The following is a 26,644-nucleotide window of genomic DNA, read 5'->3' as shown; positions in this document are numbered from 1 at the left end:
TTCCAATTACATGAGGTACTTAGAGGAGTCAAAATCACAGAGACAGAAAGTAGAATGGTGGTTGCCGGAGGCTGGCAGGGAAGGAAACATGAGAAGGCACTATTTAATAGGTAGAGAGCTTCAGTTTTATAATTTGAGAAGAGTCCTGGAGACGGACAGTGGTGATATTTATACAATAATATTAATGTACTAAATACCACTAAATTGTACACTTAAGAATTATTAAGATACTAAATTTTACATTAAGTGTATTTTATCACGATAAAAACTTGGAAAAGAAAAAAGCAATGGAGTAATATTTGTAAAGTGCTGATAAAAATAACTGCTGATATAAATTATATGATTTGCTAATCTATTATTTAAAAATAAGATATAAAATCTAAAACATTCAGCACCATGCTGATGAATCACTAGTTGATGAGGTTCACAAAGAAAAGCAAGCCCAGTGGAAAGACATGAGATGCAAAGAACGGGGGTGACTGTAGAAATCGGTTAAGTGTTAATGTGACAGATTGCACTTTCCAAGAAGGGCACAGCACATTTCTAGTCTTGGCTATTGTAAAACATTGCCACAACACCATCCAGCTATTGAGTCTATTGTCCCTTCCCTTGAATATGAGGAGACTTTGCAGCTGCCTTAATGAGTAGATTACTGTGAAAGCAGCACTGCTTGACTTTCAATGGTAGGTGATACGGCTTCTGCTTGGCCATCTCTTTCTTGGGACATTTGCCCTGGGAACCCAGCCATCATGCTAGGAAACCCAAACAGCCTTTGCAAGGAGATTTCCTGGAAAGGAACACACGGAGAGAGACTGAGGCCCCCAGCCAACAGCCAGATTCCAATGAAGACCTTACACAGTGTGAAACAATGAAAAGCCATCTCTAATTTGCCCCACAGTGTCTATGAGCATAGTAATAATTTTCTTTCTTATGCCATTAGGTTTTGGAGCAATTTGTCACAGAGCTATATGGAAGAGTTAGTACTTTTAGCTATTAGTTGTTAAAAATGATTTTGTTAATGAATAGTAATAACAATAGTAATAGTAATAAAAACAAGGAAAATGAAAGGTAGTAAATGAGAGTTTTTAGGAGACAAGTTTCTTGCTTGATTTGGGAGAAGGTTAAAGATGTATAATAAATTTAGGCTTTGATAACACTTTGCAGTTGTGCGTGTGCTAAAAATTTGAGGATAAACATTAAAAAAAACCCAGAAATTGAATGTAATCCAGCAAAGAGAAAAAGTGGGAGGGGTAATAATAAAAATTTTATAAATGTATACGTTCAGAGCCAAACAACAACATAATAAATTGACTTGTTTACATTGCTTTTCAAATTCTCAGAATTCTACTTGATTTAGGTTAAATTAAATGAAAATCTCAAGGAGTGGAAGGAATAACCCTCACATGTATCAGATTTTCACATAGTGTAAAGTTCAGAAAGTTTTGGTTTTTTTTCAGTTATTTGCAGTAAAAACCTCTACATTTTTGAAAGTGCACCTACTGTCAGTCACAGAACAGAAACAAAATGGTTTTTATTAAGCAATGTATTGTGATATTTTAGTTAAGAGTATAAGGTCACCACGCGATTGTTAAAACTGGCTTTCCCAAATCTCTTTCCTAGAAGAACACAGAAGAGAATTATTCTAAACAGTTAATTCTATATCTCACTGATAAGGATAATTGAATAATTAAAGAAGAAAATGGTGGCTGTTTTCTCTCAGCTAGGCATAGCTGTTTGCTAGATCACCTTATTTTTATTTAAACAGCATACACAAAAATAGTAATCACTCGTGACAATCAGTGTTTGGTTCAATGGACCAACACAGCTTATCAATTTTTGTGTTTATCATAGTTGTCAGCATCTCAGTCCCTGCTCTGCCCTCCCACCCCTCATGATTCTATGGTGTACTAACAAATACCCTGCAAAATGCTCTAAGATGGGGAAAAGAGACACAGACATCACAGCTCTGTGCTTTTACACTTGTGTTATTTATTCCACTATTCTCATTTCTATGCCAGTGGGATCCAGGCCATGGAGCCAAAGATGGCAGCCAGAACAAAAGGAAGTAGAGAGGACACCAGAAGAAGCCAATGATGACTTGGTTTGTTTATCTGTAGAACAAGAGAACTTTCTCTTTGCCTCCGAAGAGTTTAATGGTACTTATTGAATTGACCACACGTTTGTGTCTTAGTTCACTTGTTGCCATATGGTGATGATTTAACTATGTGTGTTTTATCTCTTAATCAGGCTGTGCACTTTGCAAGGGTAGTATTTCATTAATCTTAGTATCCCCAGCACTTAAATGAGTGGGGCACAGAGCAAATAAAATACTGCCTGCCAAATAAATGCTACAGATGAGAAAGGAAGTTTCTCATAATTTTCTCCACAATAAATTTTCTTTATGAAATGAAATGAAGTCTGTCCAAGAAATTTAATGACAGAAGCAAGACAAGGAACCAAGACCTGTGGTCCTCCCACCTCTCGGAGTCAATGCCACACCCTCTAAATACAAAAAACTCATCCCCAGAAGGTTCCACAGTCCTTGGCAAGCTTGTGTTATACCACCATGAGAAACATCTGTGGTCTCTGTTGGTTACAAAATAACTACAACAATTATCTGGTGTCTTTAATGTCTCCCAAAAATTACAAGTAGAGAAAGCAGTTTAAAGATTTGTGCATATACCATGACCATAATCTTAGGTAGACTCCTTTTGTACTATATCATTTTATATGTAAAGGAAACAGTTCACCCCTTCTATAACTCTCTTTTCTTGAAATAGTCCCAAATACTGACCTATGACCTCCTACTTGCCCTATGAGTAGCCATTTATTATCTATTTATACTCTTATAATAAGAGTATCCATTTATTTAATATTACATGCCATTCCATTATACTTTCTGTGCTAATAAACCAATAATCCTGGGGTGTTCCCATTGTAGCTCAGTGGAAATAAATGTGACCAGTATCCATGAGGATGCGGGTTCAATCCCTGGCCTTGCTCAGTGGGTCAGGGATCTGGTATTGCTGCGAGCTGTGGTGCAGGCTGCAGATGTGGCTCAAATCCTGAGTTACTGCAGCTGTGGCTTAGGCCAGCGGCTATAACTCTGATTCGACTCCTAGTCTGGGAACTTCCATAGGCCACAGATGCGGCCCTAAAAAGCAAAATACCTTCCTGGAGCCCAAGGGTGAGAGGCAGTAATTTTCCTCCTTCTCAACATATTTGTTCCCAATTTTATACACTTTTCCAGCACAGTAAAAGGATTGGGGCAAACCCTAAAATCAGTTGGCAATTACTTTACAAGCTATGAATAATACGAAAATTCCCTAGTTACTTTCTCTGAGCACCTGAGACTTTTTTTTCCCATTAGAAAAGACCCATAGGTTCCTCAATTAGGATGTATTTTTCTTCCTTTTTAACCGTACCTTTTAAAGGCTTGTGAAGTTCTACCTTACATTTATTGCCTAATAGACTTGAAAGGCAGGAGAAAAGTGGCAGCAAGAACAGCTGAATGGAATTGTTGATTATGATTGACAAAGAGCTGCAGTGTGAGAGAGAAACAAAGGGCCTCTGTGTTGGTGGGGAGCATGTGACCAGCTGCCCCACTTCGGCCAGAGCAGTTCCATTTGTTAGTCTACTTTTCTGGATTTTCTTCAAGATTCTTATTGAACCTGTTCCTTTCCACAGCCCTTCCCACCTTCCCCTAGTCCTCATAAGGAATAAGCAAAAGAGGGACCCCTAAGAATAGCCTTAGCAATTGTTTTATTCTCTTGACTTCCCCCCCAAATGTTTTGTAAAGCATAGTCTCCAAATATATTTTATCAAGGAATTAATGCATAAAACATATGATCCCACATAAAAATTATATTCATGAAATGCTTATGTTAATACTATGTGCTAATACATTACAGGTCTTAACACACAGAAAGAAAGTAAAAGAGTGACACAAAATAAACATAAATGGAATTTTTCTCATTTCTCCTTTGCACCTTAATGCATCATTTGTGTCTTTCAAGGGTATTTGCACCCTGTCCTGGAGGCTCCTGACTGAAAGACAGTTAAACTTTCTGAATTTAATGTCACTAGTAAAAATAGTGGTTTTCCTACCATTTCTCCTAATTGCTGTATCAAACAAGGTAATAGATATGCAATTTCCTGCCTGTTTCTCCTAATGACTATAAATATCAAACAAAGCAATGGATTTGTAATTGTTCTGTAAAGGATAACATGGAATAGAAATATAGGGCAATATTGTTATTCTTTTTAAAGACCACAGTGGGTAGGGTTATTTTCCCCCATAATTTATTACATCAGCAAAACGAATTCACTACAGACTCATTTCCCTTTTGCCCTCCTCTACCGTATAAATGATCTCTGGTGAAAATCCAAGCCTGTTATTTAAGATTTTAGTGAATAATTTTCCCACTCTTGGTCTCAAGATTTTAGGAACATAAAAGGTAAGAAAAGAACAATTCTAGGGTTGAAGGAATGTAAAAGATGACCTCAGCTTGTGTTCTTATTTTACAGATGAAGATACGGAAGCTCAGAGGGCTGAGTGATTTTCCCAGAATCACACAGCTGGCAAAGAGCCACATTAGGACCTAAGTTTCCAATTTTGCAATCAGTTCTGCCTTTTCAGTGGTGATTCGCACCATGCCTAGTGCTCTAGTAAACCATTCATTCCTCATTGGCTGTTTGTTTCTTTCAGTAGCAAATCACACCCTGATGAAATCCAGTCTATATTTTCCATCACCAAAAATTCTCTCCCTTTTCATTTTTTTAAATCTTATCTTACGAGTCAATCCCATTCCCAAACTGTCTCCAGTTCTTTCTTAGATTTATTCTACTCCTGGTCTGATGGCCTTGTTAACTACCAGTAATATTTTCTTGTCAGGAAAGAACTGGGGATTAGATGTCCAGAAATGGACACCTAAAGTGTCACAGTGGTGTCTGGCCCTTTCAAAGCCCTGACGGCTCTTGTGTAAGTCACTGAAAGTAAAATAACCTCAAAGAGGGTACAAATGAGAAGGTAAAAATAACCAGAAGTGGGTGTGCCTGTTTTGGAGAGGAGAGTTTAGAAATAAGTTATAAGGAGTTCCTGTCATGGCTCAGTAGAACAAATTTATCATCTGTGAGGACACAGGTTCGATCTCTGGCCTCACTCAGGGGGTTAAGGATCCAGCATTGCCATGAGCTGTGGTGTAGGTTGCAGACATGGCTCAGATTTGGTGTTGCTGTGGCTGCGGTGTAGGCTGGCAATTATAGCTCTGATTCGAACCCTAGCCTGGGAACTTCCATACACGACAGGTGCATCCCTGAAAAAATAAACTAAACTAGAATAAGTTATGAAGATAACAAGAGCAAAGGCGGATTAAATGGATGTATGAACCCTCCTAGAGGCTGTTTCTTCTCTAGGGCTTGTTCCTCTAGTCAAGAAGGGCTTTTTCTTTCTTATTTTTCCTATTGATTCAGGCAGCCACTTCTCACCTCTCAACCTACTCACCCAAAGCAATCTCTGATCTAATATGAAACGGTGCTCATGCTCCATTTTCCCTGACTTAGGCTGTTTGTAGGTATTTAATGGAAAAAATGTTCTCTATGAGGAAGATATATTAAATCTCAGGATCCATGTTTCTATCGTGATAAAAATAAATTAATGGATTCACTTAGTAAAATGTCTTTAAAAGAAGCCTTGACCCAAGTTGTCACTATAAGATGAAGCAGAGACCCAAAGCAACGAGCTAGCAAGATTTTGTGTGTGTGATTTCTATTCATTCTTGCCTTTGTTCTCATAAAGTATCCACATGGTGTGTAATAGGATCAGAATGCAAATAACCAGGTCACCACTGCAACTTCTGAGAGCAAAGAAAAATTTATGTATACTGTTACTAATTTGTCTCGGGGGGGGGGGAAATATCTGGTCCTTTAAGTATTCATACCATCCTGTTTGTGCATGGAAGAAAGTGAAACATCTTCCAGTTTGTCCTCCCCTCAACCTGAGTGTATAGCACATAGCCATACAGTATGTTTGACACCAAAGACGTAGCAGGACCCCAAGCACAGAGTAGGTGTTCCATAGATGATTATTATGTTTAACCCACTGATGTTCAAGCCCAGGAAAACTGCACTCAAGAGGCTAAAATGTTCATCTTTCTCTAAAAATTAATGTTACAACACAAGCTCAAATTTAAAAAAAAAAGAAATTATAAAATGATGCATTTGAGGAGGGGGAGATAGGACAGCAGACACGAGACTCCGAGAACCAGTCTGAAACATTTCAAAAGTGAAAGAAATGAAAGCTTAGGATTGCTTAGCATGTGTCATAAGACTCTGAAGACAACAGCTCTGTTAAATAATCACTGGCGAGGTGAACCTTGAACACAAAAGATGGAGGAGTGAGAGGGGTAGGGCAGGAGGTCCCTGTAGGATCCTGGAATTTCCTGCCCCCTGCCTTCTCTTCGTCCCCTCTCATTCCAGACCCCACATGTTGGCTCGGAGTGCAGGGAGTGCTCAGGCTCAATTTGGCAGGCTTATCCCACTGGAGTTCACTGGAAGAGAAGAAGGAATGACTCCTTGCTTCTCCACCTCTCACTTCTCTACTCTTACCAAAAATTAAATATACATGATGGCAAGGAAACAATCTCTCTGCTATGCCCTGATGTACCATACAGTGTGGTTCAAGCATGTCTGCTGGCTTTTGTTAGGGAAGTTTCTTGCTTCAGAGCACACATGTCCTTAAGCATATGTTTGCATGCATGTGTGTAGGTGTGAGTGTGTGTGTGTGTATGTGATGTGTGTGCCTATGTGTGTTTATTGGTAGGGATGTGATCTCCTTTAATCTTAGGCTAGATTCACCGTGCTAATAACAATTCCTAACTTCTGAGGGTCACTAGTTTCACACTGGTGCATTTTTCTTGGTGTAAATGGAAATTTGTGAATTTTCTAAGATCATATATTTGCATACAAGGTAAAACAACCAAACAACCTGCCAACCAACCAAACAAAACAATAATAAAACCTACCCTAAAGTTTTAAACTTACCTTCAAGATTACCTTAATATTATAAAAATATTTCAGGACACAGTCAATATTTTTATTTTATTTTATTTTTTATTATTTTTATTTTTTGCCTTTTGCTTTTTAGGGTCGCATTCACGGCATATGGAGGTTCCCAGGCTAGGGGTCATACTGGAGCTGTAGCCTCTGGGCTACACCACGATCACAGCAATGCCAGATCCAAGCCGAGTCTGTGACCTTCACCACAGCTCAAGACAATGCCACATCCCTAACCCACTGAGTGAGGCCAGGTATCGAAACCATGTCCTCATGGATACTAGTCGGGTTTGTTAACCACTGAGCCACAGTGGGAACTCCAATATTTTTTTTTTAATTTATTTTATTTATTTTTTTGGCTGCTCCACGGCATATGGAATTCCTGGGCTAGGGATAAGATTCGAGCCACAGTTGTGACCTAAGCTGCAGCTTTGGTAACACTTGGGAGCCTACGTCCCAGTGCTCCCAAGACGTCGCTGAGCCCAATGTGCCACAGCGGGAACTCCTCAATGTTTTTAAATTGACATAAATTTATTTTACAGGACATGTACCAGATATCTCTTTGTTAAAATGCTTTTCTTTTCTGTTCTTCCCCATCTTAAGACCTTTACTCTTTCCTCTAAAGACCCTCAGAAGTTAGTTTGAAAGCTCCAATAACTAGAGCTTACAGTTGCGATCTCAACAGCTTGGGTGATTTAAAATTTTTCACAGGTATCTTTCAGAAATGTTCAGTTTGCTCAAATTCACTTACAGCACTTGGAGATTTGGGCGGGAGGGAGGATAAAGGTCTGTAGCTGCTACGTCCAACACAGCACCACAGGTGGCCACGGGCACTGAAGTGAGCACAGAGAATATCTTCATGCCCATTAAATGAGAAAGAGAGAATATTTTGGATCTATGGGTTGAAAAAACGATATGGTTAAAGTCATTTTACCTCTTGCTTTTTACTTGTTTAAAGTGACTGCTAGGAAACTTAAGATTACATACCTGGCTCACCTTGTATTTTCATTTGATTGTGCCGGTCCAAAGGGCATTTTGACTTAACTGTAACTACTGTAGTTCATCCACCTGCCTTATCATACCTCAGGCAGTAAGCTTTAATATTTTTCAAACATGTTTTTTGCATTCAAATATAATTTTTTAAATTTCAAAGGGAATATGAGGTCAGGGAGGAAGAGAACCAAAAGAGACAAAAGGCTACAGCCAATGAGATTTATTCTCTGCAAACAAGCAAATGCAACTAGCTTATTATTATAGTCACAAAAGTTTGTAAGTTCAAACTCTTGAGCATATACATATAGATAGCTATAGATACACACACACACATACACAAGTATACACATATACAAGTATATATACAAGCATACATTGGAGTTAGTGTGGGTTCTGTTCCAATTTATTCCTGATAATGGGAATATTGCTCTATTCACACCATTTTTTTTTTTTTTTGGTTTCTCAGTGTACATAAAAGTTATGTTTAGGGAGTTCCCATTGTGGTGAGGCAGAAACGAATCTGACTAGGAACCATGGGGTTTCAGGTTTGATCGCTGGCCTCGATCAGTAGGTTAAGGATCTGGCATTGCTGTGAGTTGTGGTGTAGGTCTCAGACACGGTTCATATCTGGCATTTGCTGTAGCTGTGGCATAGGCCAGCAGCTATAGCTCTGATTAGACCCCTTGCCTGGGAACTTCCATGTGTCCAGGTGAAGCTCTAAAAAGCAGAAAAGAAAAAAAAAAAGTTATGTTTATACTATACTGTGGTATATTAAGTGTGCAGTAGCATGATGTCTAAAGAAAGTATATACCTTAATTCAAAAATACCTCACTGCTAAAAAATACTAACCATCATCTGAGCCTTCAGTGAGTCGTAACCTTTTGCAATAGTAACATCAAAGATCACTGATTACAGATCACAATAACAAATACAATAATAATACAGAAGTTTGAAATATTGCAAGAATTACCAAAATGGGACAGAGAGACACGAAGAAGGCAAATGCCGCTGGGAAAAAATCTCAGCGATAGACTTGCGACCAACCTTCAATTTGTAAAAAATGCAACATCTGCGAAGCCCACAAAGAGTAACAAAACAAGGTATGCTTTTATATATACATATATGGTCACTGACAGAATCACAGAGAGATTAAAAGAAGTGGAAATTACAAGGTGGAAGGTGGAAAGGAAATTTCATTCTGACCAGTTTTCCATGACATTAAATGGAAAAACATGGAGATAAGCAAGGGATGCTTTAAGAATAAATTTTTGTGGTGCTGTCAATGGAAATTTGGACTTACAGGAAACACATTTTTGATGTTACAGTGACTACAAAATGTCAAGGGTTGGGGGTGGGAGAGTGGGGGTCGGGGGAGAACACCATTCTTAACAGTTTCAAATCAGAGAATTTTCTTTGGGTATTTCATATTTTTTCTTTCCAAAAGTTTTTATCTCAGCTTCAGGCTGAGCTGCTTTTGCACCTTAAAAATCCTACCCTTGAAATCTCAAATCAGTCCTGCAAATCACTACTGGATACAGTATCCATGATTCTGGCACCATGGATTCTCTCTGCTCCACTGACTCTCATATAGTAATTGCACCTCTGAACACACTCATTCATCTATAATGCTTAATCCAATTGCATTATTTTCCCCATCACAATGAAGAAATCTGAGTTCATCTCAACTTCTTCTTCCTTAATTCTCAACACCCAATCAACCAATCATCACCATGTCCAGCATCTCTCAACTTTATCCTCTCTCTTTATGCCCACTCATCATCTCTCTGCTGGACCCAATAGCCTCATGACTCATCTCCGTCTTCAGTATTATCCCCTTGGATCCACACTTCAAAACCTTTTGAAAATTATCTCTCTAAAATTTAAATCTGACATTATTCCCCATTTAAATACATTCAAGGACTACGCATCACCTGTAGAATTCAGGTTCTTTTGCCTAGCCCACAAGACCCTTGGTGTCTGGCACTTATCCACTAACCTCTACAATATCATTATTCATTACTTCTTGACTCACACTCAATGCTTAAATAATATCAACTGTTTATTATTCCCTGTAGATCCTGTGCCATTTTATCACTCTCTGTCTTTGCTTACACTTGTCCCTCCATCTGGAACACTTGTCCCACTTATCTTAAAGTTACCTATTCTTCAACACCCAATTTATTTATAATCTGTCATGAGAAATCTTCCCTGAAACCCAAGCTGAGCTGTAGGATTCTTCTCTGAATCCTCATGGCACAGGATGCAAATTTCTAGTTCACTGTTTAACTTGTTATATTGAAATTATTAAAAGTATCTTGTAAGTATTTGTCTCTTCTTCTAGACTTGAACACCCACTAAGGTAGGGACCAAAATGTACCTAGGTCTAAAATCTTTTATTTATAGTCCCACTGCTAATATAAGCTGACTTTTGGTAAATGACTGTTGGAATGACTTGAGCAGGGGGAAGAGTTCAAGTCTAAAGATGCATGGGTTGGAAGATTCTATACCTATAAAGTCAGAACTTGTACTCCTGGTGGTCCTACCATTGACCAAGGGACTGAAATTTCAGGAAAGTAATAACATAGTGGAAGAATGAGAGTGAGAGAAGAAAGTAGCCACAAGCTGTTGACATAAAAAAAAAATTCCTAGAGACTTATATAATCATCAAACACATAGGAAGACCCTTGCTGGTAGCCTGAAATATGGACCATTCTGCTCCTGTCCTCCAGGAAGCAAACCAACCATCTCTGGATCTTTAATTTTACCCCTACGAATTGTTTGATCAGATTTCACCTGTATAAAACAACTGCAGATTCAGGTGGTAGAGTTTTCCAAAGCAGAAACAAATCTGATTATGTTCATGATGAAAACAAGAGCAAGTGTATTTAAAAGCTAGCTCTTGGGAAACCAACACATCAACTCTCAGTACAAAAAAACAGAGCTGAAAGCAATATCCAAATGACTTACCCAATCACTGTTTCAAGGAAGATTTCTGATGACTCTTCCAATTAGCAACCAACACCTAGTAGTGCACTTTGGGATAGCCATCCATTTCCAATCCAGGAAGATCAGTGGGACATAGAAGATTGAGTTGGTACTCTTAAGTTCTGGCTCAACACCAAGGCTTTGCCTAGATGAGTGGCTAATGGAGAGGTTGGCTTCCTTTTATGATCAGTTACATGTACAAAGCAGTGTGTGCTTGAAATATTGAGGGATGGTGACTGACATTTCATCTCCCAATTTATTAAGATACCACTTTAAATGTTGTCTAAGTGACAGAAACTCAAAAAAAAAAATCATCATAATGAAGATCTCCTGTCTAGAGGGCAGTCAGTGGGATGGGAGTTGCCTCTCACAGCCACTTCTCCCATGTTCGCATTTGGCTTTATTACAGTGGCAAACCAGTCACCCTAAGAAGAGCTGATCTTGTGGCTTGAGATTTTCCAAGCCAGATGTGCAGATGAATGTGCAGATTAGCGATGGGAAAGCATATTTGAAAACCTTTCAAGCCCATTTGAACTTGCGTAGGTTTCACATGCACTCTGCAAGCCCGATGCTTATGAAAGCGTCTGTGTTCTTGGACCGTGGTGCCTGGAGGCCAGTGGATGGGCAGGTATTTCCACACCAAGACACTGAGACGACTGTAGCCCTGGAAAATGAGCACCGCAGCCTCTCCCTCCTCTTCCCACACTTCTGGGCAGAGAATTGGCCCCAGGAAAGTAGAGTGTGATCTGGGACAGCAGGAGGAGGTAGGCAGAGGAGCAGTGACAGCAGAAAGAGCAACGAGGTCAACGCTAATAGCAGAGTAGCAGGAGGGAGGTGATGATCTGGGAAGAGAGGCCAGTCTGACAACCCTGCATTATGCTGTCAAAGGCTAAACTGACTGAGTCTTACTCCCTTTTTGTCTGTGGGAAAGGGCGATTATGTCTGAGCCTGGTTTCCCACACCATTCTCTAGTGATCATACCTCTCCAAATGTTAAGCAGATGAGAGATGACATCAGATGCAAGATATGCAGTTGAGCCCAGAAGGAAGGGGCACAGTAAAGGTAAAATGATGTGTTGTCCGTGCACTACTACATATATTTAGAAATAGAACTTTCTTTAAACCATGCCATGCATATGAAAGGTTCCCTCCAGTTTTCTTGTGTTATCAGAGAGTTGCTCTTGTATGTGACAGTCCAAGGGTGAAGAGCAAAAGTGCACACTTGTGCACCAAGTGCTTACTGCATGAAGGGACAAGCTGTTGGTCTGTCCTGGCCAGCTACTAACTAAAATGGATTTTTCTCAAGAAATGAATACCTTGTATAGAACACAATGTAACTGCCTCTGAACCCCAAATTGGCTGGTGCTGTCAAGTTCTCCCAAGGAAAATGTCAACTGCCAAATTCTCTTCTGCCCAAACACAGATACTTGGTCAAGGCAGGTGGCTATGAACAATGAGAAGGACACCAGGGCTCCATTTCCTTGCTAGCTTCTAACACTTGCAGAATGAGTCAGTGGGTACCCTGTGACTGTCCTCGTTCACTGTTCCTCTCTGAGACGGCTCTGGTGATAAGGTCAATGCAACCACTTTGACTTCATCTCCTTCAGTTCCCTGTTTTTCTCACCCACTCTAGCTCCCCTGGACCTGATGTTCTTTCCTCAACCCTGGCCTTTGCAACTGTATTTCCCATTTCAGGGTTCCCATCCTGAAGCATTAACGCCCTTAGATTCAGTTTTTGCCTGAATGTCACAACTTCAGAAAGTCTTTCCCAGACCAGCTCATCAACTTCCTCCTCCAATCCACTCCCGCCCATCCCTACACATTCTGTTCCCCTACTACATCTAATTTCTATGCAGGCACTTTTAACTACCTTAAAATTATGTAAATCTTTAGTCATTTTGATGTCGTTGCTACATCTGCAACAAAGGTATAGGATCTATAGAGGCATTGGATTTTTCTTTCCTCTTTACTGATTTCTAGTGCCCACCGTGGCAGGGTGGGCAGTAAATATTGGTTGACTGAATGAGTGAATGATATGGGGAAAATATAGTTAACTGGCTTGTTCTCCACCACTCCATTAGGCAGAGGGGGAGATGTGACTCAAACCAGGTCTTCAGATTTCAAATTCCATGCTATTTCCTGTACACAAGGTTGCCTCTATTGCAAAACTCACATTTGGTTTCAATGTTTATTCTAGGGGAAAATAAACTAATCTAGACAGGAATCCTAAGGCCACTGTCACCACTCTCATGATTTGGAAATGCTCTGATGATTTATTATCAGACATTTTATTTTCAAACCCCCTAAAGCTGAAAGCAGCACTTTCCTTAAAAGAGTACAAAGCTAGATACCCAAAACAGTATTTTCTGGAAGGGTGGGAGCTACGAAACCTCATAAACTTGGGATGTTTTCAATTAGCTCCTACTAATGAGTGATATAAAAGGACTCCCAGAGGGCAGATAGGTCATCATCTTGATATCAAGAGAAGAGATTATAGTCTTGATTATAGTATACTGCTCAAATGGCCACCTTATGTATCGATAACAGGAACTTTCCTGAGTCCCCAGTCCTCTAACAGAAAAATCTATCCCTTTGAGATCCGTGGCACTTGCTTTGTACCACTTGTGCATATTCCCCATCACAAGATCCACATATATAAAAGACTACACATAACCTAAAAACCTTATTATGTGCTTATTAAATACATATTAAGCATTCATATTATTAACCAAGTAGTTTTCAAATATAGAAGTGATATATGCTCATCACATAAAATTTATTGTTGCTGAGTTTGTTGTGTTGTGTGCATATATATACATACACCCATTAATGTTTTATAATGTGTGTGTATAATATTCCTAATTAATAGAAATGATACAGAAATCTATCAAAGACTACTTATATACACTGAAGAATATGTATATATATGCAAATTTTTGTGCTTCCTTCATCTCTAGACTGCAAGTTCCTTGCAAATAGAAACCCTATTTCTTTTGTAATGCCTTGGTCCTGATCAAGTGCCTTTTATATTCTGAGAAAATGAATTCAGGTTCACTTTTTACATGGAGGCCATAGGCTAGCACCATGTTAGACATTGTGTCCCATACTCATTCCAACAGGCAGTTGGAAAATAATTACTCCTGAAAGGTAATTTAAAAATTTTTCTCCTTTATATTTTTTGTATACTACTGATGAGATGGGGTTGAGTATAAGGGAAATGTTACAGTACAGCTTTTGTCTCATACACACAAAAACAGTAGATTCTAAAAATTAAGAATTGGGTCTCAATATCTTAAGAAACATGTCTTCATCCTCAGTACATGATAGAATCCTTGTTATCAGGAAGAGTTAAAAAGAAATAAAGAGATAAATCAGTTAACTGTGGTCAGATATTACTCATTGCAATAGACGGATAATAAACAAAAGTTGGAATTCTCAAGTTGATTTGTTTAATATGAGAGGATTAAACTCATTCTCTGGCTATAGAGTAAAGGTGAAGAAGAAATTATACAATTGTCCAATGGATTTGATCAATGTAGACTGTGAACAGGGATTAATCAGTGCAAAGAATGCTTTTCAACAGCAGTGATTTTTAAATTATGTAGAAAATTACTTCAACTCTCTAAAAACTTATTCTGATTACAAATAATCTTATTTCTATTTTTCAGTTCATCATTCTGCAAAATATTTATATTCTTTAAACCCTGCTAAATATGTTTTATATTTAAATAATAGTATGTATTTTAGTTATAATTATTGAAATTATATTATTTCTATATATGTATTTAAGCTTTTTACTCTAAAACCAACTTAAATATTTTATTTAAAAATATAAATATAGGAGTTCCTGCCATGGTACAATGGGATCTCAGAGGCCTCTCTGTAGCGCCAAGAATGCACATTGGATCCCTGGCCTGGCACGTGGGTTAAAGTATCTGGTGCTGCCACAGCTGCACCATAGGTCACAACTGCAGCTTGGATCTGATCCCTGGCCTGGGAATTTCATATTCTGTACTCCTTACTATAAAGATGAGGTGGTTATTTGTCCACAAATGAGCCATACATTTGTCTACGCATGAATAGGTCAAATACATGTTTATATCAACAAACGTATGCATTTAAATTTTCTCAGGTACATATAAAGCTATAAATAGATGATGGTATTGAAGGCTTTTCTTGTTTTAATTTTATTTTTAAGTGTGGTAAGAACTTATAGCAGTTTACCATTTACCAAATGTACAGTCAATAGTGTTAAGTGTATTTATATTATTGCGCAACCAAATTCCAGAAACTTTTATCTTGCAAACCTGAAATGTCATACCGATTAAGTAACAAATTTTCACTTTCCCTTTTTTCCACCTTCTAGCAGGCACCATTCCATGTCCTCTTTCTATAAATCTGACTACTCTAATACTTCATACAAGTGGAATCACACAGCATTTGTCTTTTTGTAATGGGCTTATATCACTTAACGTAATGTTCTCAAGATTCAGCCATGTTGGAGCAGGCGCAAAACTTCCATAACTTTAAACGATGAATAATATTCCATTGTAAATACATACTGCATTGTGTTTATCCATTTATCTGTCCATGGGCACTTGGAGTGCTTCTACTTCTTGGCTAGTGTGAATAAAACTTCTGTGAACACAGGTGTACAGATTTCTCTTTGAGATACAGCTTTTGATTTTTTTAAATATATACCCAGAACTGGAATTGCTGAGTCATATGATAATTCAACTTCCAATTTTTTGAGGAACTGCTATACTGTTTCCCATTGCAGCTGTACCATTTTACAATCCCACAAGTAATGCACAAGTGTTCCAATATTTCCACATTCTCACTAATACTTGTTATTTTTGGTTTTGTTTGTTTTTTTTACATAATAGCTTTTCTACTGGGTATGAGGTGGTATCTCACAGTTGTTTTGATTTAATTTCACTAATGATTAGTTATGAGCATTTTTTCATGTGTTTATTGGCTACTTGCATACCTTCTTTGCAGAAATGTCTATTCCAGTCCTTTGCACATTTAAAAATTTTTTTTCTTGTTTTATTATTTTAATTTTTTTCCGCTGTACAGCATGGGGACCAAGTTACTCTTACATGTATACATTTTTCCCCCCACCCTTTGTTCTGTTGCAATATAGATATCTAAACATAGTTCTCGATGCTACTCAGCAGGATCTCCTTTTAAATCCATTCCAAGTTGTATCCAACAACCCCAAGCTCCCGATCCCTCCCACTTCTTCCCTCTCCCCCTGGGCCGCCACAACTTTTGCACATTTTCTAATCAGGTTATTTGCTCTATTGGTGTTGCTGAATTGTAGGAATTTTTTAAATATATTATAGAAATTAACACCTTATTAGTTAAATAATTTGCAAATATTTTTCCATTTCCTAGGTTTTTCTTTTGCTCTGTTGATTGTGCCTTTGATGCACAGAAGTTTTAATTTTGGTATAGTCCAATTTGTCTTTTTGACTTTTGTTGCCTGTGCTTTTTGGTGTCATAGCCAAGAAATCCTTTCCAAATCCAAGGTCATAAAGAGTTTCTCCTATGTCTTCTAAGAGTTTGATAGTTCAGGTTTTACACTTAGGTCTTTGATTAATTTTGAGGTAATTTTTTGTACACAGTATAAGGGTCAATTTTGTTCTTTTTAATGTGGATGTCCAGTTTTCTCAACACCATGTGTTGAAGAGACAGTCCTTTCCCCCACTGAATGGTCCTACCACCCTTATCAAAGACCATTTGGCCAGATATGTGAGGATTTATTTCTAGGCGCTATATTCTATTCCATTAATCTATGTGTCTGTCTTTATGCCAGTATTACAGTATAGCTTTGTAATAAGTTTTGAAACCAGGAAGTGTGAGAGCTCCAACTTTGTTCTTCTTCAAGATTGTTTTGGGAACACTTTTCTTTCAGTTTTCATTTTTCATTCTTCTATGTCTTTAAATTTGTCTCCCTCATTATGGCACCTTTTCTTTTGTAATTTATATTACTGCATCCTTTACATTTGGAAGAAAGATGGACGAAGACAGCCTAATTGAGTTACCAACTTCTTAGTAGTTGTCTAAAGTAGTTAGCCCTAACACAATGTGCAATAACTCTCTGAGTCCTTTCTAGGAAAGGAAGTGTGTGATGGAATAGAGACCTGAAGCAGGAGTTGCACATGTATGTTCTTGCCCTGTCTTCAATTATGAGCCATTTAGTTTTGAGAAAGCGACTTCGCTTCTGCAGAATCAGTTTTCTAAGGATCAAAAGGAGGGGGAAAGTTGCTAAATTCTAGAATTCTACCTTTTTTTTTCTTTTTTCAGGAAGATCAGACATGGGAACTAAATCTTAGCCCAGAAGATTCAAACCCTCAGGAGCTGGCAGTCAGCTTTGCCCCTCTCTCTTTTCTCTTTTCCATTTTATTTCCCTTCTGACTCCCCATTGCTTTCTTTTACTTTCTGGAAATTCTTTCTCCTTCATTTTGTCATGATTGTTTCTAGTTTCTCAATTTTGACTTTTAAAATGTTCATTCAATTTTCAGAAGGGAAAAAAGTAGCAATGGTCTAATCTTCATGCATGTAAGCACCACGCTATGCTCTATCCCTTCTTGGGGAAGGTCAGTTCACCATAGAGACAGCATCCAAGGAGACTGAGAAGCTGAGTGAGCATCTACATAAGGTGACATGAGAGAATGGGGCAGATACACACCTCTGTCTTTCACTCCTCATCCCTGCTTCTGAAATCTCCCACTGAGGAGACAGAGAACAGTGAAAGGTGGGACAGTTCAAGCCTCCTTATTTCATCCTTCAGAATATTAACTGATCCTTTTTGTCTCTTATATTTTTTTTCTCATATCCTTGACATAGTCCTCCTAACTTGAAGGACACCAGTAGAGTCAAGCTGGTTCTTCTCACTTTATCCTCTCTGTCATCCACCTTGCATGTCACTGCCAGCATATCCATAAAGCTGTACTTATAGTTGTCATTTGCTCAAAAATCTACAGTGGCTTCCTGTTATTTTTGGCTTTAGTTACAAATTTTTCTGTTTGGCTTTGCAGGCCATTCATCATCTGAGAGTAGTTTCCCAGCCCTTCCCAAAAGCATTCTTTAACAGCTCACTTCCTTTCATGTATTCTGCTCTTATTTCCAACCCCTTGCCTTTGCTCATGCTGTTTTTCATCATTTGTAAGAACGTCTCTCCTCACCTTTATCTACTAAGCAATTTTGGTCTCCCACATAGTTTCCCTGAACCACTCTAGATGATACAGATTTTCCTTCTAATTTCTTACTGTTCATATAATAATTTCCATACAGTTCAGCATTTAATTTTTCTATATATATATTTTTTTGTTTCCCTGGCCTTTAGGAATGTGGACTTACGTTTTCAAATTTATAACACCACATGCAAATGAAAGATACCATGATTATTTTTAGAACCAAAAATGTTTCTACATGTTCACGAAGTATGTATTCAAGTCCCTGGAATTAATTCAGCACACAGAACTGTTGCATGTCAAATACAGAGTGCCACTGCTCTGAAAGATGATTCCTACTATTGATGGGAGCTATTGGATCTACTCCACTGAATTCCAAATTGAGTAACTGTACTTGAAAAGTCTATCAGATAGATATGTTTCTCTTTTAGGAAATTACCAGAGTGAATCCTTCTGATAAATACATCCAGGAGCAGATCAGTGTCTTTTAAAATGATGACAATGTACAAAATAAGAGAAGATACAATTAAACCAAACCAAGAAGAAATTTCTCAGCTTGTCAATGAGATGTAACAGCTTTACAGGCAGATTCTCCAAACAACAAGCCTCCAAACTCCTTGCAGATAAAAATTACGATATTTGAGAAGCAATGGAGACTAATTCAGTCATTTCTCAAACTGAGTTTCAGTTCCTCCTTCATGTACTGTGCAATACACATTTAATTTTTTCATATGAAAAAGGAATGCCTTTAATGTTGACTTTTGAAAAGAGGTCACATCTGTGTTAACCTCATAAATATACTGACGGCTTACAACTTTATTAATTCTGTATAGCCTCTACCCTCTTATGTTCCCTGTCTGTATTTATAACTCTTGCTCTTTTTCACAGATACTGGAAAATGGAAGCAAACTGGATTAAATACCAAGCTAAGGCTTCCACTTCTGGCCAAACTGGAATTTTGTAGACTAGATTTTTCTTCTTACAACACACGCACAAAGTACACAAGCTATATGAAGCACTGACTTCCAAGACATTGGATATTAACAATGAAGAATGCAATCCCTGGGATGTGAGAAATGAGTGAGGTGAAGCCTCTGGCTGCCCAAGCTTACAACACTGGGGAAGACTCCTGGTCATGGAGCAGAGAGGGGAAACTATGTGTAGTCTAGCAGAATCCCTGAGTTGAAGAGATAGAGCTGAGTGTCTTGGGATACCAGGGTTGCTGGAGTTCTTTAGGTGGAGTTCAAAGAAGAAAGAGTCACAAAGAAAGAGAACTCTAGAGAACCGTACAGGGTCAATTCCTGAGTTTAGCAGCATATTGATCAAGTATATATGTGATGAAAGTAACTGGGATTGGGAGAAGAGTCACCAACAGGGTTAGTGGACTGGTATCCGTTGCTCACACAGAGTCAGGAAGTGCCTGTTCCCAACAGCTGTAGTGGAAAACTCTGTAAGTCACATGGACGTGGGAGAGTTCTAAGAATAGTTTTGCCTTAGCAGTAGAGAATTACCGGGTCACTTTGCTGTACACTCGAAATTGACAGAACACTGTGAAAAACTATAATGGAAAATAAAAAATAAACTAAACATGGTTCTAGAACTATACAACAAATTTTAAAGAAAGATCCAAATAACTTAACTATATCCAAAAATAAAATATAAGAATATCTACAGAGATACAAAATTATCCAACACCTAGAAAGTTAAAATTCACAATTCCCAACATCTAATAAAAAATCTTCAAGTATGGAAAAAGGAAGAAAAATATGACTCATAATGACAAGAACACTCAATCAAAACCAACTCATAACTGACACAGATGTTAGAATTACCAGACTAGGTCTTTCAAACAGCTACTATAACTACATTCTATACATTCAAAAAGCTGAAAAGCAGAAATACAAAAAAGACACAGATAAAATTTTTAAAGATGAAAACCAGAATGTCTGAAATGAAAAAGTAACTACAGGGGATAAACTTCAGGTTTGACATGGCAGAAGAAAAGAATAGTAAACCTGATGAGAGAGCAATGGAAACTGTTCAAAATAAAACACTAAGAGATAAAACAATAAAAAAAAAAAAAACTGAAAAGAATACCAATGATCTGTGGAACAACTCCAAGTATCCTAATATATGTGTAGCTGGAACACCTGAAAGAAAGGGGTGACAGAAAAAAAAAATTGAAAAAATAATGGTAAAATTTCTTTCCAAAATTGATGAAAACTGTAACCCCACAGACCCAAAAGCTACACAAAACCCAGTGTGCATGCACACATACATATATATGCAAACAAACAAAAAGCAACTTTAAAGCATATTACAAGAAAATTTCTCAAAAATAGTAATAAAGAGAAAATGTTAAAAGCAACCAAAAAAAAATTAGATGTGCTATGTACAGAGGAATAAAGACAAAGAATAAAGCAGATTATCACATTTTTTTTTATAAGAAACAATGCAAAAAGGCAGCGTCCAACATCCAGGAAAAAAAAAAATGTCAACCTAAAATTCTATACCAGAGGGAAAAAATCCTTCAAAGACAAAGGCAAAACAGACTTTTTCAGTCATACAAGAGCTACAACACTTTCCCACTAACAGTAAAACATCACACGAATTATGAAAAGAGATTCTCCAAGCAAAAGGAAAATGATAGCACCTGGAAATATGGATCTACACATATAAGTGAAGAGTAATGGAATGGAAATAGTACAAGCATGCAAGATTGTTTTCTTCTGATTTAAATAGCTTCAATAGATAATTGGCTATTTAAACAAAAACAACAATGTAGCCTAGGGTTTATAACAGATAAAGTATATTAAAATGCACTAAGAGGACCAAGACCAGGTAGGAGGAACTTGAAGTGTACTATTGCAAATTTCTTGAAATATACATGAAGTGACATAATATTACTTAAAAATAGACTGTTGTTAATAACGTATAGTATAAACCCTAAAGTAATACTAAAAGAACAAAACAAAGAGAGCTAATAAGCCAACAAAGGAGATAAAATGGACTCATAAAAAATTTCAGTTGATCCAAATAAAGATAAGAAAAAGGAGAACAGGGAGTTCTCGTTGTGGCACAGTGGTTAACGAATCCGACTAGGAACCAGGAGGTTGTGGGTTCGATCCCTGGCCTTGCTCAGTGGGTTAAGGATCCGGTGTTGCCGTGAGCTGTGGTGTAGGTTGCAGACGCGGCTCGGATCCTGCATTGCCGTGGCTCTGGTGTAGGCTGGCAGCTACAGCTCCGATTTGACCCCTAGCCTGGAAACCTCCATATGCCATGGGAGCAGCCCTAGAAAAGGCAAAAAGACAATTAAAAAAAAGAAAGAAAGAAAAAGGAGAAAAAAGAATAAATGCAAGCGATATAAAATAACACAATGATAGAATCATACCTAACCACATCAATATTCACAATGAATGGAAAAACTGTAGACATCCTAATTGTAAGGCAATAACTGTCAGACTGGACATAAAATAAGACCCAAATATTTTTGTGCTTTTAAAGTAGAAATTGGCAAGCTGATTGTAAAATTCTAAGAGGATCTATAATAGACAAAACAATAGAATAAGAAAGACAAAGTTGGAGAATATCATCATCTGATTTTAATATTTATTGTAAAACATCATTAATCAAGACAGAATGGCACCGACAAAGATTAACAATTGTGTCAATAGAAGAGAACAGAATCCATAAACATCATTTTTGACAAAAGTATAAAGATAATTAAATAAAAAAAGGATATCTTTAAATAAGCAGTGTTGGGAAGATTGCATATCCCTATTCAATAAATGAATTTTGAATTGTACCTTGTATCATATAAAAAATAAACTAAAAAATGAGTCGTGGACTAAGTGTAAAATCAAAAAAAAAAGGACATCATTCAGAAGAAAACATAAAATATTTGTGATCTTGGGTTGGCCAAAGATTTTTTAACATAACACCAAAAATGTGATCATAATATTAAAAATTAACAAATTATACTTTAGGGATTTTTTTAATTTGTGCTGTTTGATACACTAAAGAAAATAAAAATAAAGGATAGATTAAAGGTATTTCAAATCATATATCCAATAAAGGATTTTCGTTTAGCTTATGTAAAGAATTCTCAAAGCCCAATAGTAAGAAAACAAATCATCCAGCTTTTTTAAAAGTTGGTAAAAACATGCTGAAAAGACTGTCTTTTTCCCATGTTATGTTCTTGCCTCCTTTGTCAAAGATTAATTGACCATAGGTGTCAGGGTTTATTTTTGGGTTCTCTATTCTGTTCCATTGCTCTATATGTCTGTTTTGGTACCAGCACTACACTGTCTTCATGACTGCGGCTTTGTAATATTGCCTGAATTCTGGTAGTTATGCCTACTGCTTGGTTTTTGTTCTTCAGAATTGCTTTGGCAATTCTGGGTCTTTTGGCATTCCATATGAATTTTTGGATTGTTTGTTCTAGTTCTGTGAAAAATGTCATAGGTAATTCGATAGGGATTGCACTGAATCTATAGATTGCTTTGGGTAGTATGGACATTTTTACAATATTAATTTTTCCAACCCAGGAGGCAAGTATTGCTGGGAAACCTGGACAGCTACATGCAAATCAATGAAACTAGAACACACACTCACACCATGCACAAAAATAAACTCAAAATGGCTGAAAGACTTAAATATAAGACAAGATACCATCAAACTCCTGGAAAAGAACATAGGCAAAACATTCTCTGACATCAACCTTAGGAATATTTTCTCAGGTCAGTCTCCCAAAGCAACAGAAATAAAAGCAAAAAGAAACCAATGGGACCTAATCAAATGGACAAGCTTTGGCACAGCAAAGGAATCCAAAAAGAAAACAAAAAGACAAATTACAGAATGGGAGAAAATACTTTCAAATGATGCAACTAACAAGGGCTTAATCTCTAGAATATACAAGCAATTTATATAACTCAACAGCAAAAAAGCCAACAACCCAATGGAAAAACAGGCAAAAGACCTGAATAGACATTTTTCCAAGGAAGATGTACAGATGGCCAACAAGCACATGAAAAAATGCTCAACATCACTGATTATTAGAGAAATGCAAATCAAAACTACCATGAGATACCACCTCACACTAATCAGAATGGTCATCATTAATAAGTCCACAGGTAACAAATGCTGGAGGGGGTGTGAAGAAAAGGGAACCCTCCTGCACCATTGGTGGGAATGTAAGCTAGTACAACCACTATGGAGGTACCTTAGAAAACTATACATAGAACTTCCATATAATCCAGCAATTCCACTCTTTGGCATATATCCGGACAAAAATTTCCTTGAAAAAGACACATGCACCCAAATGTTCATTGCAGCTCTATTCACAATAGCCAAGACATGGAATCAACCCAAATGTCCACTGACAGACGATTGGGTTAGGACGATGTGGTATATATACACAATGGACTACTACTCAGCCACAGGAAAGAACAAAATAATGCCATCTGCAGCAACATGGATGGAACTAGAGACTCTTGTCCTGAGTGATGTAAGCCAGAAAGAGAAAGACAAATACCAAACGACACCACTTATGTCTGGAATATAAGACATAGCACAAAGGAACGTTTCCACAGAAAAGAAAATCATGTACTTGGAGAATAGACTTGTGGTTGCCAAGGGGGGAGGGGAAGTAGAGGGAAGGACTGGGATCTTGGGGTAAATAGATGTAGAATGTTGCCTTCGGGATGGATTAGCAATGGGATCCTGCTGTGTAGCACTGGGAACTCTGTCTAGTCACCTATGATGGCACATGTAATGTGAGGGAAAAGAATGTATACCTGTAAGTGTAACTGGGTCACCATGCTGTACAGTAGAAAAAAAAAAAATATATATATATATAAAAGATAAAAAAAAGTTGGTAAAAACATTTAAACATTACACAAAAGAAGGTATACAGATGGCAAATAAATACATGAAAAATCTGTTCAGCATTATTAGTCATAAGAACAATGTAAGTTAAAACCACAATGAGATACTACTGTGTAGCAAAAACTAAAATATCTAACCATACCATGCAGTGGTGAGAATTTCAAGAAATTGGACACTCTCCTACAGTGCTGTTGGAGATGTAGAATGGTGTAACTAGTTTGGCGACCTCTCATAAGTTAAAAAAATATTCCATTCCTTGGTAATTACAAGGTAAGTGAAACACAAGTCATACAAAGATATACACAGAAATGTTCATAGTCTCAAACTGGAAAAAAAGCCAATGTGCATCCACAGGTAATGGACAAACAAATTGTAGTAATACTGATAGGACACAACACAGCAGCAAAGCCTGGGAAAGGGGGAAGTTGGAGGGTAGAAAGAGCCAGCCTGGGAACTGGGAGTCCTGAGCTATAGCCCTTTTTCTTCCACTAAAAAGCCAGCCTGGGAACTGGGAGTCCTGAGCTATAGCCCTTTTTCTTCCACTAAAAAGCTGTGTGAACTCAATCAAACACTTCACTTCTTTGGACCTCAGTTTCTTGATCGGCTCAATAAAGCAGAAATATTTACTTTTACTCTGAATAGTTTTTTATTCATACACACTCACAAAAGACTAAAGAAAATGAGGCAGATGATTTTATAAAAAGGATAATGGGGTCCGTTAAATTTCTACTATTGTTTGATTGATGATTGTACAGAACCTGTGCCAGCAATGGAATAAAAATGATCAGTTATGACTGAAAAGGGACTTTTAGTCCAAAACGAATAAGGAGCTGATAGTGCACTCCTGGCCTCCAATGTATAGAGCTCAAAATATGAGCCAAGAGTAAAACTCTCTAGTTTCCTGGTAGCCACCTAGAGTTTTTAGCCAAAAGTGTGGTGGCTGTTTGCTTTTATCTCTCCTTCATCCCACCCTTCCTTAGTTTTTCAAAATTATCTATTTTACACCATCAAAAAGAAAATTTACATAACTAAATAAAAACTTATCTGCTGCTGCTTCTATCCAATTACAATGATGCACATGTGGAAAAAATCTATAGAAAAATACAAATCTTTACAGTCTCAGGAAGCCATCTTTATGGTCAAACTTTCTTAATTCCAGAGCTGGGCTGGAATAAAACCAGTTCTCTCATGATGATTGAAGGATAACTTGCCATATAGAAAGTTACACTCCCACAGAATATTTTATAGGTTGACCTAAATTTGTAGCGCTGTCAAATTATCTAAGATATATAAAGAAGTGTTTTAAGCCAGGAGAATCTGTTTTTTAGTGAAAGAGTTAAAGTAAGTAATTTCAGCTATGGGCTACATTTGGAATTTTCAGTTAAATAAATGTTATATACACACACACACATACACACACATATATATATACACATTATGTGTGTGTATGTGTATACACACACACATATATAAATATATAAATATAAATACACACACACACACACACACATAAATACAGGTCTTATTGCTTATTCTTGTCCTGGTAATGAGAATAAGCACTATTCTGATTTACGTCATGCTGTATCCCTTTGAAATCTTCCAGGGTCTTACTTGAAATGTCTTCATATTGAACAAACTCTACATTTTCCTTTTGCTGTCAAAAATAAACTACTTACCATGGACACAATCCTCTGCAAACATTCACACTTATAATCACAGTTATCCACATCCTGGGTCGTTTCTGACAACTTGCATATACCCCCATTCTCCTTTACATGCAGTCTTCACAGCTACAAAACTGAAATTTCTTCAGCCACTTCCTCCCATGGTTATATAGCTTAGCTTTTCAAAGGGTTTTTAAAAATGTCTTAGACACGCCTAAGAAAAATATGCATTTCTTTTCATTACATGGCTACAGGCCAAAGTTTTTAAATCCCCATTTGCCAAGAAAACAATGCTCTCAAGTGTGTGTTGTATCAGCACCTCAAAGATGCTCTTGACAGAGTCACTTTTCTACCTCAAAAAGCCCGTATCATCTTCCCATTTTCCTCTGTCCTTGCTGCATATGAGCATTTGTTGCCCACAGAAGAGCTATGCCCGATCCCTATTCTGCTGATGCATCTCAGGTTCACATGTAATGTCTGACAGAGCATACGCAACGCAAACCTTGCTCCTGTAATCTTACTCTTTATAAGCCCTGAAAGACATAGGGAGTAAATATTTTCTATTTCTCAGGGACAGTTTTTTTCTTTCTTTCTTTTTCTTAATCGAAATGCTTTCTAAGCTTCCTATTTTCAAATAATGTTCAAACTCCTAAGCTTGAAAGACAAGGCCTCCCATGATCTGGCCCTTGCCCACCTGCTCAGCTCCTTTTCCAGGGCTCCCTGCCAGCAGGTACTCTTCATTGGAGGCTCAATTTGTTTCTAAAAACCATTTACGTAATGTCTTATGTTGGGTTCCCCAGAAGCAGACCTGGAGTCAATGATCTGTATGCAAGTGATTTATTGAAGATAGGCAAGCCAAGTG

General features: G+C 37.5%; 1 protein-coding gene across 3 annotated transcripts in view; it reads right to left on the bottom strand.

The window, feature by feature from the left end:
* LOC146395592 (uncharacterized) overlaps window positions 1-26,644 on the bottom strand; it is a 795,612-nt gene that overhangs the window by 273,868 nt on the left and 495,100 nt on the right. Inside the window, exon 7 of one of the 3 annotated variants that reach the window (XM_085002420.1) lies at window positions 7,805-7,948. The gene's annotated coding sequence lies outside the window, so the exon portion shown is untranslated. Of the gene's footprint in view, window positions 1-7,378; window positions 7,949-20,329; window positions 20,383-26,644 lie in introns of those variants that run through there. The other 2 variants (XR_014831461.1, XR_014831460.1) reach the window with 2 other exon arrangements.

This window comes from Sus scrofa, chromosome 16 (genome assembly GCF_054392235.1).
Source record: "Sus scrofa isolate SSC_HxYL_T2T_F1_AM1 chromosome 16, Sscrofa_HxYL_maternal_Yorkshire_Landrace_v2.0, whole genome shotgun sequence".
Classification (NCBI taxonomy): Eukaryota; Metazoa; Chordata; class Mammalia; order Artiodactyla; family Suidae; genus Sus; species Sus scrofa.
This window is presented reverse-complemented; position numbering and strand designations above follow the sequence as displayed.